Source organism: Pseudoliparis swirei, chromosome 21, assembly GCF_029220125.1.
Source record: "Pseudoliparis swirei isolate HS2019 ecotype Mariana Trench chromosome 21, NWPU_hadal_v1, whole genome shotgun sequence".
Taxonomy (NCBI): domain Eukaryota; kingdom Metazoa; phylum Chordata; class Actinopteri; order Perciformes; family Liparidae; genus Pseudoliparis; species Pseudoliparis swirei.
In genome coordinates, this window is record NC_079408.1 from 7,842,108 (window position 1) to 7,859,864 (window position 17,757).

Sequence of the window (17,757 nt, forward strand, 5' to 3'; positions counted from 1 at the left end):
AAAAAAACACAAAATATAAGAAACGGGGATGAAAGATATAGAAGTATGCAAAGTAAAATAAAAGTAAGTAGACAGACACACTGGATGACACGTCCCCAGTCTGATCACACACACACACACACGCACGCCTGGTATTTCTCGGGCTCTTATGTGGTCTTAATGGGCGGCTCGGTGGCGCTGGCGCTCTGTCCCCCTTCGTCTCGCCGTCTGCTCGTATCGCACATCTTCCATTATCGGCAGCCTCCATCTGAGGAGCGCCGTCGTCTTTGAACTCGCTGCAGGCCACGGCGGCGCCTGATGGAGCGTCCGAGAGAACAAAGTTGCCTGGCAACACTGCTGCAGAGAGTTACTTCGGCTCCCCGTCGAACGGGTTTGAGCTCTGTGGGGGCCGTCAATCCAGAGCTCACGGGAAAATCTGCCTTCTCGTCAAACTGGCCACTTCTGTGCTTCGACAGCTGATTTGTCCTCGCTCCGGCCCGCTGACCGTCTGGCTGCCGTGTCTCTGCCTTGTTGTCCTCGTGTCTTCTGGAGACAGAACGACGGCTGACATTTTGTTTAACCGACATGCGATATCTCAGCCGGTCCTAATTAATTCTATTAATGATGCATATCTTTATAGCAGTGTGAGGTTTTCATAATCAGTGTTTGGGCCGCTGATTGTGCGCCTCATTGCCTGTTCGTTCATCCACGACTTCTGCTTTGCTAATGCCTCCCGATATCTGTGTTGCTCTGCATCGGAACTGTTTGCATCTGTCAGTGGTTTTAAAAAAGTGTGAGGATAAGCTGCCGGCAGCGGAGGCCCCCCTGTGCTTTGTGGTTGCTTGGTGAGCATTAGTTTAGATGACGTGAAGTGAGGTTGAGTACCTACTTAAGGCATGAATCCCGCTTTTCTCAACCGTCAACAAGTTGTCTATGCTGCCTGTGAGGCGTGCAGCATCTGTGGTTTACCCTCCCAACGCATATGCTGCACTATGATAGAATGTAACCAGGCAGACATGAAATACCATCCCTCAGACTCCATATTAGACACATCTCAGGGCTCCACTGTGAGGGAAATTGGCAACCATCACTCGTTAACATATTAAAGGATGCACGTCCAGGGAATGGGTTTCATTGAGGGAGATTTTAATCCACAGGGACCTTTTTTTTTAATAGGTGTCGGGCAGTTTGTCCAGTTCCCGTGAGTCTGTAGTGGACATTATTGGTATTCATTTCCCTGTGAGAAATAAATGCGATAAGAAGGCTCTTAAATGACTTCATGTATTTTATTGAACATACACTTTTGAATAATTCAGCAGACTGGATGGAGCTCCTTCCCTATGGATGGTTTGGACATTAAACAACAAGTTAAAGGGTTCACACACACACACACACACACACACACACACACACACACTGCAAATGATCCCTTAAAGACCTCGGCAGGTGCTGTTACGCCTGCTTGTTGTGAGAAAAGGTTATTTTTCTCTTCCAACCACCAGGTTGAGTCTACATCATAATACAAAAGTGTGTTTTCGCGCCAGATGTCATCAAAACGTGTTTGCACCGTGGAAATGTTTGTTAACCAAACAAAAGGCACACCTCGTCAACTATTGGTGTGTTGGCATATGTGCGCTCGTCGTAGATATGTGTGTGTTTGTGCGTGGGCTTCGGTCTAATTTGCTCATGGTTTGTGCTTCGAGGTGACTTTAACGTCAGCGAGGCCTCGTTGTTTGCAGTTTTTGTTTCGTGGCATATTTATCGGGTTAACCTTAAGATTTAAGGTTCAACCGTAAGACGGGGAGGAGGCGGATTTTGTTTGATGCTTTGCGCTTTTATTCGGAATTCAATTATTGTACTCGAGTGGGAGAGGAGCGCTGACAGTGAGGACTTTGTTGCATGTGACGCAGCCTCACCTACTCGGTGCGGTTGGTGTTTCTTGTGCGTGGAGGAGGGAGTGGTTAGCTTTGCTTTTCTTTCTGTTTTTGCTGGAATTTAGCAGAGGGTATTGAAGCTGAGCCAGAAAACGATGCTTCTCCATTTTCTTTTCTTTTCTTCGCTCTCTGCAGAGGGCATGACATTCTAATTATCGCTGCTGTGAGATGGGGAGAGGAGAACAGGGAGACTGAGATTTAAAAATCTGTCCGCCTGATGATTTGAGGGGTTGAGGGAGGGTGTTTTTAAGAGGACAGGGGAGAAATAATTTGTTGCACAGTTTCATTCCTCTGCTCGTGTCTGCCGGCGTGTTTTCCCTCCATCCCCTGAGAGAGCGGCTCAAAAGCACCCTGATATGTCTGCAATTCATCAGCACTCAACAGAGCACTTGTGTGCACATGTCTGTGCATGAACTCATTGCTCATCTCAGTCCCTCTTACTGGAGATGTGGATCTTCACAAATATGCCATAAATATGTGTTTGATAACTGCTGGACGTTGTAGTTTTCTTGGTCAACATCGGTCAAACGGGACTCGTCGTGAGAAAGTTCAAATTCAAAGTGTATGTGTGTGGTTGGCTTGAGAAAATCTCAGCGGAATCAAACCAAATGAATAAATGTCACATTTTGAATAGAGCGCTTCCGTAAAGCGTCTGTGGACGTACGTACATGTCTACAACCTCGCTCGGCGAACGCTTTCCTGTGGCCTCGAAGCGGTTGAGAAACATGGGAGTATAAAATCATTTTGTGTTGAAATTTGCGTGAAAAGGGTCTGCAGCCTGACATGAATGAAGTCCTGTCACTAAAGATTCCAGGGACATTACTTTGGGGCGTGTTCACACAGACTTGTGTGACAGCAAACGCTGCTTTTGGGGCGTATATCCGTCTTTGCTACCGACTTGTGTGTTAATTCTTAAGCTCTGTGTGTGTGTGTGTGTATATGTAACACACATCTGTCAATCCACCAAGGGTGTTAAACGTGGAATTAGTTCTGCTGTCAATCACCTTAGTGACGGTGAAGGCAGAGATGACACGGTGGACTCACACACACACACACACACACACACACACGCATTATATGAAGGGCTTGACACTCGGCCCCTGGAGGTGGTCCGTGTTCTGTAAACTTTATTGTACACACAGACTCATAAACGCCCTGACTGCATGCGTGTTCCCATTTTGGACTTGGAAAAACTAGCAGCACCTTTTTGCTCTGAAAGCATATTTTAATATTCCATCAGTAAAACCAGCATTTGGAAATGGGCTAGACGAAAAAAGAAAATGTCCCAGCTCATGAATCAGTCGGTTTTCTTTTCTCTAATTTACTTATTTATTATCTGCCTCGTGTTTGTCATCCCTCCACTATTTATCTCGACTTCTTTATCGGCGTCTCCATCTGTTCTCTTTGCTTCCGTGGTTCTTCTCTCGCCGTGTCCCTTCTCCTCTTCCCGAGTCAGTCCTCTTTAGTATCGAACTCTACAGTTGGCTCTTTTCCACTCTGTCTTCGCTGCGGCTCAATTGATATGATCTCATTTGTCATCTATTTCCCCTGAAATACTTTACTTTCAATTAATATCGCAGGGTCGACAATGTCAAAGTAGAGAGATGGATGATTTAGAATCGGTCCTCAAGGTGACTCGGGACTAAATGCGAAAAAAAAGAAGAGAAATATCCAATCCAATAGTGCATTGGTAAAAAAAACGGTTTTGCTTGTGACTCATTGAAGCAACTGACATGTTGTTTTTATGGATGGATAGATAGATATACTTTATTCATCCCCAGTGGGAAATATGTTTGTAGCGGCAGCAAGCAAAGTACAATATAGACAATAAAATAGCAATGCCTGAGTTTTCGGCACCAAGAGTGATGTTTGATTCCCAAAGTGATTCATTTACATATTCTTTACAGGCCCCAAGAGGTAAAAACTATCAAGTATTCCTTGAATTGGAGAAACATCGGAAAGAAAAACAGTTTCAATATCTCAGGTTGGGAACTAAGACATTAGTGTCAACAGTTATGTGTAAACTCCGAGTGCGTACGACAATTAAAACTACTACTTCTACAACAAATAATAATGATGACTTCATTTGTATACCGCCTGTCATGTATAAAATGTTGCTCAAGTTGCTTTAGAGTTTGATCGTTAAAGCGACGCACAACGTAAATCCAATACGAAGTTCATAGAAATAGAGTAACGGTTCCAATGAGAAGTGCCGAGCGAGCATATCTAATGTAGCTGCACAGGCTGGGGAGTTTAGCTTTTTGTAAATAGCAACGTCTGTCTGTTGATGAGGAATACAAATAAATAGTAATCTGAAATATTAGAAGGTGCTATATCATTAAAAGAAGCGTTGCATGTGCGTGTGTCTAAGAACCTTAAACCCAACCTGGAAATAAATGGTGGTGCTAAAACATGCACCACGTGAAAAGTCTCAGTTCTAATCAGCCCAACCTGCCGGCAATCAACGCATGAATCTAGTCCTCGGCATCCGGCTTCACGAACAACTTTCTTCCTTTGCAACAGTTCCCCGGTCACTTTGCTTCCATCCGGGTCCGAAATGACACGTCATTACCACATGCACGGAAACACCGTCTTCAGTCTACAGAATCCCAAACCCCTCAGCTTTGTGCATGTGGAATAAAACATATGTTTCCTGGATGAATTTGAATGCGCAGAAAGCCCGCGGCGTGCGTAATGCAGGATGCATAAAGAAGTGCAGGAGTCGAGCATCTCAGGGTGACCTTGGCGCTCGGTGATTGGATGGGTGCTATTTTGAGCATCCTCGTGCCTGCAGAATCGTCCCGTCTCTGCTTGTCGATTGGAGCCCTGGACTAAGTGCAATCTTAAAAATGGGCAGTGCCGAAGGAGCTGTGTGTGAGTTTTGAGAGGAGCATGGGAGGCTGCTTGGTGAAGAACCCCCTGGGCAGGGAAGTCCGCCATATGAGAGGTGGAGGATGAGAACGGAGAAGGGATGGAGGGAGGAGAAAGGAAGCAGGAAAGAAGAAGAAGACACCTGCTGATTATTAAACTAGAATGGGCACTCGGTAGAGCACATACCTTCGCATATCACAACATTGGGCATTGAATTATGAACATTTTGGCATTAGTTGCATGCCAATTGAATATAAATTGACCGTGCTATGGTAAAAAGAAGATTTTGACCTATCCATGACCTTGACCTTTGACCCGATTGATCCCAAAATCTAATCAAATGGTCCCCGGATAATAACCAACCATCCCACCAAATTTCATGCGTTTCGGTTTAAAACTTTTTTTGTTATGAGAGTAACACGCATACAAATAAATAAATACACGGCAATCAAAACATAACCTTCCGCATTTTCAATGCGAAGGTAATGAGACTTAAAGAAAGGTGCCGAGGGTGTACAGAGACCAAGTGAGGTGGTCAGAGGAGGCAGGGACCGAGGCAAAAGGAAGCGAGGCAAAGGCAAAAGAGGGAGGGGAGGTATCGATCCTTTCTGCCAGTCGGTGGGGGGGAAACTCAAGCCAACTGTGCTTTCTGAAATTAGAGCCAAGAGAAAGGTGGAAGGCTAGAGAAGCAAATAGTAGTGGAGGAGGAGGGGTGCAGCAAGCAAACACAGGCACTGTATGTTACACATTGTGCAGTGAGAAGTGCACGCGCATGAATAATATATGGTCACTCGGCGGTCGGTACAGAGGCAGGAGAACTGGACTCCAAACTGCCAAATGATCCAGATCTTCAGACGTTGTTCAATCTTGTTTGTTTTCTGATCGGGCTTCACATCCACCGCGCCGCGTGACGGCGGTCGAGAAGAGGACGTCTGGGGGGAGGACGTCGATAACACAAGCGGATGTGCATAATTCATGCGGGTGGGATCGAAACTAGCGAGGAAAACCATCGCGTCTTTAAAAAACGTCCGTCTCAACAATCTGAGCACGGCAGACGGATGACACAAAGGATCGGGACGACGTCGTCCGATTGGCCCACGCGATGACACTGGCAATGGAAATGGCCCTCAAGCCAATCATGGGGTCAAGTGATCGTGGTAAATCATGGGGTCAAATGATTGTGGTAGATCATGGGGTCAAATGATCGTGATAAATAATGGGGTCAAATGATCGTGGTAGATCATGGGGTCAAATGATCGTGATAGATCATGGGGTCAAATGATCGTGATAAATCATGGGGTCAAATGATCGTGGTAGATCATGGGGTCAAATGATCGTGATAAATCATGGGGTTAAATGATCGTGGTAGATCATGGGGTCAAATGATCGTGATAAATCATGGGGTCAAATGATCGTGATAAATCATCCAGCTTTGGTGAAAACCAAACAAACAACCGCTTAATTCTGTCACCTTTTGCCTTAATTCGTCAGGAAGCGAGCAGGTGGGAATAATATTAGCTGCGTTTAAGTCCGTTTCCTGGCTGACTTAATGAAACGGAGTCATTGTAAATGTAATGAGGCGAGCCGGCGCCGCTCACGTGAATCTTAGCCCGGAATTCAAAGGGGCCGTAAAACGTGTCGCCGGGCGGAGGCTCGCCGGCAATTGTTGGTGAATTTATTGTTTGTCTCTGCTGCACTTTAGTCGCCGAAAGCCCGACATAAACGTTTATTTGATGCGCTCGCCGTCTTCGAATGGCTGAAGTTTGCATGTTAAATCACAAGAAGTCTGCAACTCGGCTCCATTGTTTTGACTGAACGCTTCATTTTGACTCGAGCGCAGTGACCCGTAACGTGACATTAAACTCTGCAGTCAGGCCGTTTAGTTATTTTCTAATTGGATTAACGAATCATGGCTTCTGACCTGAAGACATTAGCCCCAGGCTACTGACGGGCGCTCTGGGCTACTTTTTTTTGCCAGAAGGCTTTTAATTTGCTCTGCAGCTTGTAATAAAATCACCAGCGTCGCATCGGGACGTCGATTCCCTGTCGGGCCTCGCTCTGCAACGCTGACGACCTCGCGCTACATTATTCAATGGAATCCTCATGATGCAAAGTCTGTCTGGACGGACTGGACTGCAGCGTCCTGCTTCCTGCCAGCTCTGCCCGCCGAGGGAGATACGAGGAGCACGTTTCCCAGAGAAGCAGAAGAATTGCGGCCGTCAAGTGCTGCGGGACATTTTACTTTTAGATTTTTTTGTGCGTGTGTGTGTGTGTCTCGATTTGAACAACCGGTTGGCTGGAGCACTTTCTCTCTGTTCGCGGCACACAGTGGATGAAACGGGAAACGGCAGTGCTCGTGTTGCATTGGAGAGAAGGAAGCCAAGAACCGGAGATGCCCTTCCTCCCCCTCACTTGCTCTCTCCCCTCCTTTTAACTTGTTTAACCCTCCTGTTGCCTTAGGGTCAATTTGACCCCATTCAATGTTTAACCCTCCTGTTACCTTTATATTTACTGACATATTTTACCCTTGGGGTCAATTTGACCCGAGCAATTAAAACCTCCAGAAAATTATTAGAATTAATATTGTTTTCCAAGTTTAAGTGTGAGGTACTTTATGTTTGTTTGTTGACTAACTAAATAGCCCTTTAAATATATAAAAAAGTTGATATTTCTTATATGTTTGACACAGTGAAAAACAGCCTGGGGTCAAATTGACCCTAAGGTAACAGGAGGGTTAAGACAGCAAAAGCTGTTCATGGAACTGACGCACACACACACACACACACACACACACACACACACACACACACGCACGCATACACTGGCATCAGCGTTTTCCCCTATTTAGTAGGTGATAGGTTTTTTTCCTCTCTATATCATTTAAAATATTCACGGTCAAGGAGGTGAGAATGAATCACAGACAACGTAGTATCTTTGGTCAAAGCTTTGGACCAAAGGGGAAGCTCAGTCGCACATGCTCTGAACACGACGACCTCCAAGACATTCCATCGAGCACCCCTTTGGTCCAGCCTTTTATTGAAAGTTGAACACACACACACACAACAACAAAGGAGAAGTGGCACTGAGGACAAGTTGACATATTCCTTCCGTCTGGTTGATTATCACTTCCTTATCAGACTCCCCAAACACATAACACAACCTTCGGGTGGGAACGCGGAGTTCGGGAAGCTCCTCTGATTATTGAGTTTAAGATACGGTAAGCAATAACATAACATAAATTTTTATCTCTGTCAGTTCCCTCCTGTTTATGCTATTGCTTATTATTTAAACATGGTCAATAAGGGCACTCATTTGATTTGTCTAATTTCTAAGCAGCATGTGATTTACGTATTTGGGTTAAGCAGTCTAAGCATGATTATTTGTTTACACATTATTTGTTAGTAACAGCACAACAATCTCTTTGGGATTTAAACTTTTTAGTCAGCAGCTTCACATCAATAATTGTCCGTTCCTTGTGAGGAGTTTTACACAATTATGTCATACAAGCTTAAACCAAAAGTTTACGTTATATTTTCTTAAACGGGAGCATTGATCTCCCTTGCTCCTCTCGTTTGAGTTCCTCGGGACCTCTCGCTCCATCACCCGAGGCGACACCTAAGAGCAGGGATTGTTGGTTTCTTCACTGACGTTGAGATGGCTGTCTTTTAAGCGGACAGCCCCCTTTGAAGTCAGTCTTCCCCTCTGCTCGTGGTCGTCTCGGGATCAGGGCACTGGTCCGGGATTTCTGTAGGGAACAGTTTGCAATGGGAGAGATGTATCCAGGTGGTCCTCTCGGCTATCTTTACAGCGGTTGCAGTCGTCAGAAGGACTTGGAATGGTCCCTCCCAGCGAGCGTCGCTCCACGTCTTTTTCTTGATGACGCGGATGCAGACCCAGTCGCCGACCTGTACAGACATAATGGGGGAGACAGGTGAATCTGGCAAGACATTTGCTTCCCTGACTCCTCTCCCCATCATGGTCTTCTTCATGTACTCCACTATTGTTTCTTTCTCACCCACTTGCTCTAAATCTGGGTGAGTTAGTGGTAGGCGGTAGGGTCGTCTATGAATGATTAGGTTTCCTTGAGGGTTGTGCTTGATGCATGTCACACATGCTTTACAAAAAATTTTAAGTAGTTTTGTTCTATCATAGATACCATCCCTCCTGTTGAGACATGGCATTGCCCATGACTCAAAATAGCAACGGCCTTGAATAGACTTCTTGGTTTTTTCCACATGCATCCTTCTGGGCTGACCCATCCACATACCACACCTCCCCTTCGGGTAGTGCGATATCCTTCAGGTCAACTCTCGGCAAAGTGACAGTATCAGCAATCTCTACACAGTCATGTGGTGTGCCATCTGTTGTTGTGGGAACAAACGATGCTGGATTAATGGTAATACATCTTTGGATGGTTATGTGACCTTGGCCTAGTAACACAGCTGTGTAATGCAATTGTCTTGCTGGTGACAGAAATGTTAGTTTTGCTCGTAGCAATAAGGCACTCACTGCATGAGTAACCATCAATATGGTGGGATGAAACAAAATGATATCTGCCGTTTGTTCCACGGCCATTGCAGCTGCTGCAATGGATTGTTGGGGAGTCTTATAATGTTTTTGCGACCATTCCTCCTCGCACCGGGTCACGTATTCTTTTAGGGCCAACATGGCGTCTCTTCCTAATAGTGGTACTGGACATTGAGGATCGACTATGACAGGAATTTTACAGTTTCGTCCGGTCTCGGGGTCTGTCATATTTATGTTTTTGTCACCTTGTGACGAGCTATTTTATCATTGGCACATTTTATCATAATGGTCTCTTCGGTAAATGTAGTGTTCGGGGGCACTTGGGTGAGTACAGTTTTACATGCTCCAGTGTCACATAAAAACTCCACTGTTTTCCCGTTACACTCAATCTTTCTGTACGGTTTTGTTGTTAATGCATTTAACCTACCCCAAGCACCACAAATGTCTAACATTACTTTGTCTTTCTGTTTGTTAGTCTCCTCGTAGTCAGTCTCGTTTTCTACGAGGGTGCTGGGGCTGCTCCGTTTCCGTCATTGGGGACGTGTCCGCCCCCCCTTAGGGTTGGGGCAGTCACGTGACCAATGTCCAATCCCTCCGCAGGCCCAACATTCTTCCTCATTCCGCCCTCTACTCCTCCCTCGAGTCTGTCCACGGCCTCTTCCTCGGCCTCTCCGGTACCCTCCCCTTGTGGTTTCCCTCCCCTGGTATGCAGTCAGTCCAAAATCGGTTTTTGTGTACAGGGCCTGTGAACTATTTTTCCCTCGCGTGTTTCCTACGGCCCTTAATTTTTCTTTTACTTGGGCTTGTGCCCTCTCTTTTGCTGCTCGGAACCACTGTTCTGCTTGTTCTAGTTCGTGGTGTTTTGATTCGCTGAGTCTGGGGTTTTGTTTTCTATGGCGATGGTTTTTAGATTCTTACAGATTGTTTCTATCTCAAAAACGTTTAGTTCGCCGGAAAAGCCGTATTTTGTTTTCCATTTTTTCAGATATTTCACACTATCTGAGTCCTGTTTGAACATAAACAATGTGTCGCCTGAAAATTCGCCTTCAGGCTTTCCGTGAGAATTACCCATTGTTTATGGTGTGATCGTATAGTATTAGTACAATTCCTTGTTTCTTTACCCAAAACTGCCAATCTGTGGTTGTCTACTTGAACAGGCCGTCGGTGTATGTTGGCCTGGAAGGTTTCGCCGACGCTGATTCAATAGAGCCACAGCATTCATCCACAAACAAATATAAACAAACAAAGCTAAACAAACACCTAACACTTATTTTTACGACCTTTAATCAACCTTTATTTCTCGCAAAAAGGGCAAACCCTTATTTATTGCCTTTTTTTCCGACGCGTCAACCTTTATTTCTCGCAAAAAGGGCAAAACCATACGTACTTTGTCTGGGTCAGTCTCCCTCGGTCTTCCGATCCGCCGGATCCCGTCAATCCACGACTGGATCTCCTTTCTGCAGAATTTATCCACTGCTGAGCGGTCTCTTAATCCGATGATCAGTCGGGGCCTTGCACAGGTGTCAGTGGCTCCGCAGGAAAAAGAAAAATCCAGACGATGGGTATGTTGGGATCCGGGTCACGGCACCAAGTTATGATAGGTTTTTTTCCTCTCTATATCATTTAAAATATTCACGGTCAAGGAGGTGAGAATGAATCACAGACAACGTAGTATCTTTGGTCAAAGCTTTGGACCAAAGGGGAAGCTCAGTCGCACATGCTCTGAACACGACGACCTCCAAGACATTCCATCGAGCACCCCTTTGGTCCAGCCTTTTATTGAAAGTTGAACACACACACACACACAACAACAAAGGAGAAGTGGCACTGAGGACAAGTTGACATATTCCTTCCGTCTGGTTGATTATCACTTCCTTATCAGACTCCCCAAACACATAACACAACCTTCGGGTGGGAACGCGGAGTTCGGGAAGCTCCTCTGATTATTGAGTTTAAGATACGGTAAGCAATAACATAACATAAATTTTTATCTCTGTCAGTAGGGCTCCCTGATTATGCACATACGATAAGACTATAACAATAACTTTCTTCACCTTCTTCCCTCACCTCTCGTCTTTCTCTTACCTCTCTGTCTTATTCTCTGTTCATCACCACTTGTACACTCTTATTTCTGTCCTCAAGACGTCCCTTTAATTTTTTTTATCGTGCTTATCTTTTGTTTTATGTTTGTTCCCCCTCTTATTTGCCCTTTCTTTTCAAAGCTGAATGGCACGCTGTTTACACACACACACAGATAGACAGACACACACACACACACACACACACACACACACACACACACACTACTCGTCAGCGCTCCATCTTTCCCATCCAATCATCCACTATCTCGTTCTCTTATTCTGAAATGTATATTTATTTATTTATTAATCTTAAGGGAGCACTATAGCTGGACTGCATTTTTCTATAATGAGCTTTCTCAATGTGTGAAAGAGTGCAGATTAAACAATTAACACACATTACGCCTGCAAAGTGTTTCAAATGGCGTGTTTGATTGTTAATTAGACGCCTTCCAGATGATTTATTTGTGTGCGAAACAAATGGGGAGCAATATTTATATGAATATGGAAAATAAGATATATATTTTGTACCCTATTCAACTGGCTTCTAAATGTATTTCAAGTTACAAATGCAGCTCTTTCAAAGGTCTCAAAATGACTTTCTCAGAAATCTCCCCTTCAGCAGCACTTGCATCCACCAAATGTCAGATTGTAATCTACATTCTGAGTAGTTTGTTCATCTATCATTATAAATCGGATTTATTCTACATTGTATTCCAAATTTATGGCCAATATATGTATTATTCTGGCTTACGACAGTATTTTCTGATGTCGGGAGTGATACGAAGGGTATCACCCTTATGACTGAGAGGATCTTAATGAAAAGATATTAGGTTATTTTTAAACGATTTTTGTGGAACATAATTCACTGCATAAAAGCATTATGCAAAAGCATTGTACATCACATCAACAAATCTTTATCATAAAATCGATAACTGTCATATTGTCCAGCTCTAATTGAATCTCAGCTGTGCTCTGCACAGAATTGATTTGCCTACGTGTTCAGAGCAAACGCACACATGCAGATATGAACACGCATTCACACGCAGAGCGAGGAAACGGAAGCACATCTGCAGTATGCGTTCGCCTGTGGCTTCAATTCAGTGATCAACCAAAATACAAATTAACGCAAGCACACTGTACACAAAGGGATGGAAAAAAACACACACATTCTCACGTAGAAAAGGAATTCAGACGAGGCGCACACATGCAGGTCACGCATTTTATGATTAGGAACAAAACAGAAAATCATCCTTCTTATTTATGTATTTCAGCCACTCTTGTCTTTCCTTGTGTGTCCGCTCCCCCCCCCCCCCCCCCCCCAGTTCATTGCTCCCTCTGGCTGTGTCAAATGCTGCAGTGTGGGTGTCTTGGCTCAGAATACATCCAAAACGTATTCTTGACACACACGCACACACGCACAAAGCAGTGTGCGGACACACGCACGCCACTGCAGTCTTATGAAGTCGGGGGGGGGGGGGGGGGGGACATTTCTGCCCTGACTACCTTTTTGGCAGGAGTGAGAGCGAGGGAGTGAAGCGGGCAGATAAAGGAGGGCGGGAGAGTGATGGAGGACGGAGTGAGATGGAGGGAGGTGTGCCTGCAGCGGCGAAGCCTCGGTGATCGAATGGGGAGAAAAATAGTGTTTGGCCTGAAGTTACTAATCGTGTACCTCCGGAGAGAATAGATTCAAGTGTGTTTCGTTTGTCTGTGATTCAGTAGACAACGTCTCTGGGAGTGGGCCGACATTAATCTATTTGTGTGTGTGTGTGTGTTGTCATAGCTTGTATTTGTGTACAGGCATGTATGCGCCGCCTTTGTCCAGATGTGTGTGTTTCCGGATGCTCTTTGATCGTTAGGCAGCTGTATTCACTTCTGCTTTTCATCATTTCAGAGACAGCAAGCTCATTATGCTGTCATTAACTGATGACAGAGCGACAGGTGAATGAGGGCGAGAGGGGACAGACGGACAGACAGACGGAGAGAGGGAAATGAAAGCAAAATGGCAAAAAAGGGGAGGCATGAGTCGGTGACTTACCCAAAACAATGTGCGATAATGCCCCATATTAAGAGAGATTTAGGGAGGGGGATGAGAGAGGAACTACGACAAGGTGAAAAGAAGGATATAAGATCAGGAAGGAGCTGAGAGAGCGAGCGAGAGAGCGAGAGAGAGATTTGAGAACAGCGGGTGCAGTCAAATAGTGGTGATGGGGAAGAAGTCTCGACGCTTTGACTGGCAGCTCGTGTGTTTATTTGAATTCCCTGCACTCTGCGCTGTATGGAATATCTAGTCTCCATTACAGGACTTTTATTAAAAAATTTTAAACTTTCACTCCAAAAGTCAGCTTTTGGCAAGCATTTGTTTTGTAATAATTCTTTTTTAAATGTTATTTACGACAGATATTTGATTACTCGGTGGCTAGAGAAGTCGCAGACTTATTTTGAATGGCATCAGAACTCTTGAAAAGGGAAGTTATTAGATTTAAGGACAACTCAGCCAGGTGCACTCATTAGAGTAAACATTTGATTGAACACGACAAACACTTGGCTGAGCCGAGGCGTCGAGTCAGCTGGGTGTGTCGTTCTCACTGGCATGGCTCACTGGTTCCTTTTTTTTCTGTCAGTTTGATAAAATAACTGGATTTGCAAAGTTCTGAGGCTAACCAACATCTTTATTTTAATCTGGTCTGTTGTTGGATTTAATATACAATGTGTGTAGCACTGGCAGTCAGTCAGTTATTCAGAAATATCTTCCTCGTGTTGTCAGCCACTGTACGCTTCTCATATTTATATATATTAATAGTAGCTTGCAGTACAATCCAGAACAACATGAAGGAAAGTCGTGTTGCATTACTTAGAAAATGAGTATTTTTATTTGAAAGAGGATTAATATGGATTTTTTACTCTTTTTTTATTTGTGTCTGACTTTAATGCCAAAATCTAAATGTGATTTTCAGAGAATGTTCTCACAGTTTACCAGGAAGCCGTTGTAATCCTTTTTTAGCGTGTGTTTGGTGTACCAAAAGTGTAGCGGAAAATAAAATCTGATTACCGTAATACAATTACACGTAACCTTACAGTGGCACTTTGCCTCCGGTCAATTGGTCATAGCACCATGGAAGCACCACTCATGGAGGGAAATGGAGAGGTGGCAGATCGAATAGTGTGCAGATGAGCAGATGGGGGCGGGGCTGAGGAAGCGAGCAGAGATGGAGAGGAGGCGCGTGCCATAAAGTAGCAGAGAATCCCCAAAATCTTTTAAAACATTGTGGTCTCTCATTGCGAGACGGTGGGGCCAGAACTGTTAAAGCTGAACATCTGAAGTGTTCAAGTTGAGTGGAAAGAAAATCCATAAAACAAAAGTTGTGTAACTTTATAGTTGTGACCTTTTCGGCTTGGTTGCAAGGATATAAAACCAACATTCACACATGCAAGTCAGCCGTCAGTGACGCTTCATAAAAGGCCCAAGCTGAGGACACGAGGTTTCTGCAGGAAACGCACAAGAAACCTTGAAGGTAAAAGAGACTGGAAATAAAGACGTACAGGTTATGGGACCAAGGAGGTAAGGGAGGGAGAGGGAATCTAACAATATGTGGCATACGGTGTGAAAACCACACACACACACACACACACACACACACGCGCACTCTGCAGTTAATTTTAAGTCATAAAATGTGACACTTTGGGTTCTCCTTGCAGACCGTCAATCAGCCCACAGAAACTTTCTCTGACCCATGCCGTGTTATTTCGGGAAGATTCTTCTCCCTTTCGAGTACATCTAAAGTTACGGCGGCACTTTGCACTTGATGTCTATCTTTTTTTCCAAATTAATTGATAGTAAACATCACATTTTATGAGCCCACAATTCTGTTTGTCCACACGTGGTCTGTAAATTCCCGTTCGGTGTCTTCTGTGGCCTTTCCTCTCCCCCTCCATCGCTCCCTCTCTTCTCCGCGTGTGCACTTTATGGCTGCATTGCTTCCAGACTATGTGTACAACTGCCATTCCACCGCCGCCTGATGGCCTCGCCGCTCTCCGGGATGTCTCAAGTAGTGCGAGACAAATCGACTGAGCGATAGATATGTCCCTTTATTTGTTGTGGATGCGCGGCGACAGATTAGTTTGTCGTGCAGATAGCTGCTCGAAAGCCCCGAAATAATGCAGCGCACAGCAATGCGTATCGCAAAGCTCCATCAGTGCATCTCAAATTTATTTTAATGGCCATATGCACTTTTTGCCTGATGCTCAACGACAACGTCGATGGCCTCTTAAAAACGCGACGATTAGCTCGCTCATTAAGTAATCCTCCAAATGATATCCGTGTCTATTTAGTTCCTGTTAGACGTGCACCTCGTTACATAAACGTGACAAACTGCACCCATCACTGCACTGAATGCAGTTGCATTCAGGCGCAGCCTGATGTATTGGACTGATCGCTTACGCGCAAAGAAAATACCATCGGCGAATAGTTTTACGTTTCACGTCTCACGAAAGATTAGTTTATGGGAAAAGAAAAGAAAGACGACCGCCCTGCAGACCGTCGGAGAGCCGTGAGGTAAGGCTCTGGTGTCACGTGTGTTGCAAGTCGGCTTTTGTTGCTCCCCACTGCCATCTTCGTCTGCAGTAGCTGACAGGAGGCTCGTACTGTACGGCTTTAAACCTTTTCCGCTCCGCCTCACGGCCGTCCCTTCAGCGCTCTCGCGTCACACGTTTCAGTCGTTATTCATCTGCCTGCGAACGCGTTGTCGTCGCCGGGGTCTCTCGCTGTACGTCCAGATGCACTTTGGTTTCGCTCACAGCGCTTCTCGGTCACCCTCTATTTGTCTCGATGTCTTTCTCTCCATCTCTTGCTCCATGTAGTTTCCCTCACTTCGTCTCCCCCCCCCCCTCTTCCTCAATCTCCCCCTACAGCCATTTGCTCCATTCACCATCTAGCTTCCCTCATCTCTTCCATTGTTTTTTCCTCTTCCATTGTTTTTTTCTTCTTCATTTCTCGTCACTCTGCCCCGTGGCTGTGCGCCATCTGTCCGTCCGTGACCCGACTATGGACTTTCTTTAAAAAATAAAATCGTTTCTTAATCTCTTAATTTGTTCTTCTTCTTTTTGATAAAAAGGCTCGTTATCTGCCAAACCCTAAAGCAGAGGAAAAAAAAGAGTGTTTGGAAGTGTAGCAAAGGCTGCCTGCCACCGACGGAAGAGATGGCGGTGGGGGCAAACTGTTTTGATACTCAGCCGCAAATCTTATTTGTTCTTATTTTAGCATTTTGTTTGCAAGCTTCCTCATCGGGCTGAAGGTTTACAGACGGTGGTTGGTATAATTTGCCGTAACGAGTGAGGAAAAGGCCCCGGGTCTGACTCTCTGTTGGCATTCATTCACGCTGCTGAAGTGTTGGTTGCTCAGTCTGACCTCTGACCTCTCAGTCCACATGTGACCATAACGAAAAGCTACGCTTAAAAAGAGAACTTTTTGAGGAGGTGCTATAATTGGAATGATTTATAGGGTCTGTAATTATATTTTACGAGCCGTGCTCAGTGTTACGGCTCTGGGTGTTGCCGATGCCTCGCTGCCACTTTGGTGCTGACTGCAACATATCTGCTGTTTATCAAAATATTCACGCGTCTTCCGATGAGATGTTCCCATGTGGCGATCGCATCGTGAGATTTGGCACTCGCTCTCCTTTGCTCCATCAGTATGTGTGCTGCGGTTGAGACTCCTGTAATTTAAGCATCGCATCAGGCCACAGCTGCAAACCCAATTTAGGCAGAGCTTGGGTGTTCTGGTCCCCAGATTGAGAATCTGTTCACGCTCAGCAAACACTTAAACACGGGGTAATGTGCCCATCGATTCAGGAGGGGGTGTTATAGGATCCTCTCCATAAGAATAATGATACGCCATCATGTGTTGTTGTTTCCAACTCTGTACCCCGGCTTCCTTTTCCTGCGGCATTTGCACAATGCTCGTCTGCCCTCTTCCAAATTTGATGACCAAACATGTTGTCCTCAAATCCTTTCGGCATTATGATGAATAGGGGGGGGGGAGGGACCCGAATCTTAGAAGTGAGGAGTATGGAAAGGCATGATTGGACGAGGGAGGAAACAAGTGATGGGACTTAAAGCCTGGAGAAGACCTGAGATGAAGGGATGAATACATGAATCGGTAAACGGATGGAGGGATTCCCGGTCAAGCTCCAATCTGATTACAGATGGGATGAATATGAATATGTGGGCGCATACGGGACTGTGTGTGTGTGTGTGTGTGGGCGGGCGCACAAACACAGACGATTGTGTTCATTCTGATCATGCTTAGTGCGCCTCGAGGCCCGTAGACGTGCACATTGCTGCGTGTGTTTGCCTGTGTGCTCGTCGAC

The 17,757-nt window shown here is 45.2% G+C and overlaps 1 protein-coding gene and 1 long non-coding RNA gene across 2 annotated transcripts in view; one reads left to right on the plus strand and one right to left on the minus strand.

The window, feature by feature from the left end:
- pcxb (pyruvate carboxylase b) overlaps positions 1-17,757 on the plus strand; it is a 243,198-nt gene that overhangs the window by 25,244 nt on the left and 200,197 nt on the right. The gene's annotated exons all lie outside the window — the stretch shown is intronic.
- Positions 8,205-11,089, minus strand: LOC130211599 (uncharacterized). Its single transcript, XR_008835105.1, has 2 exons — positions 10,699-11,089; positions 8,205-8,689 (listed from the first exon to the last, which is right to left on the minus strand). It is a non-coding gene; the product is annotated as an uncharacterized LOC130211599 (long non-coding RNA).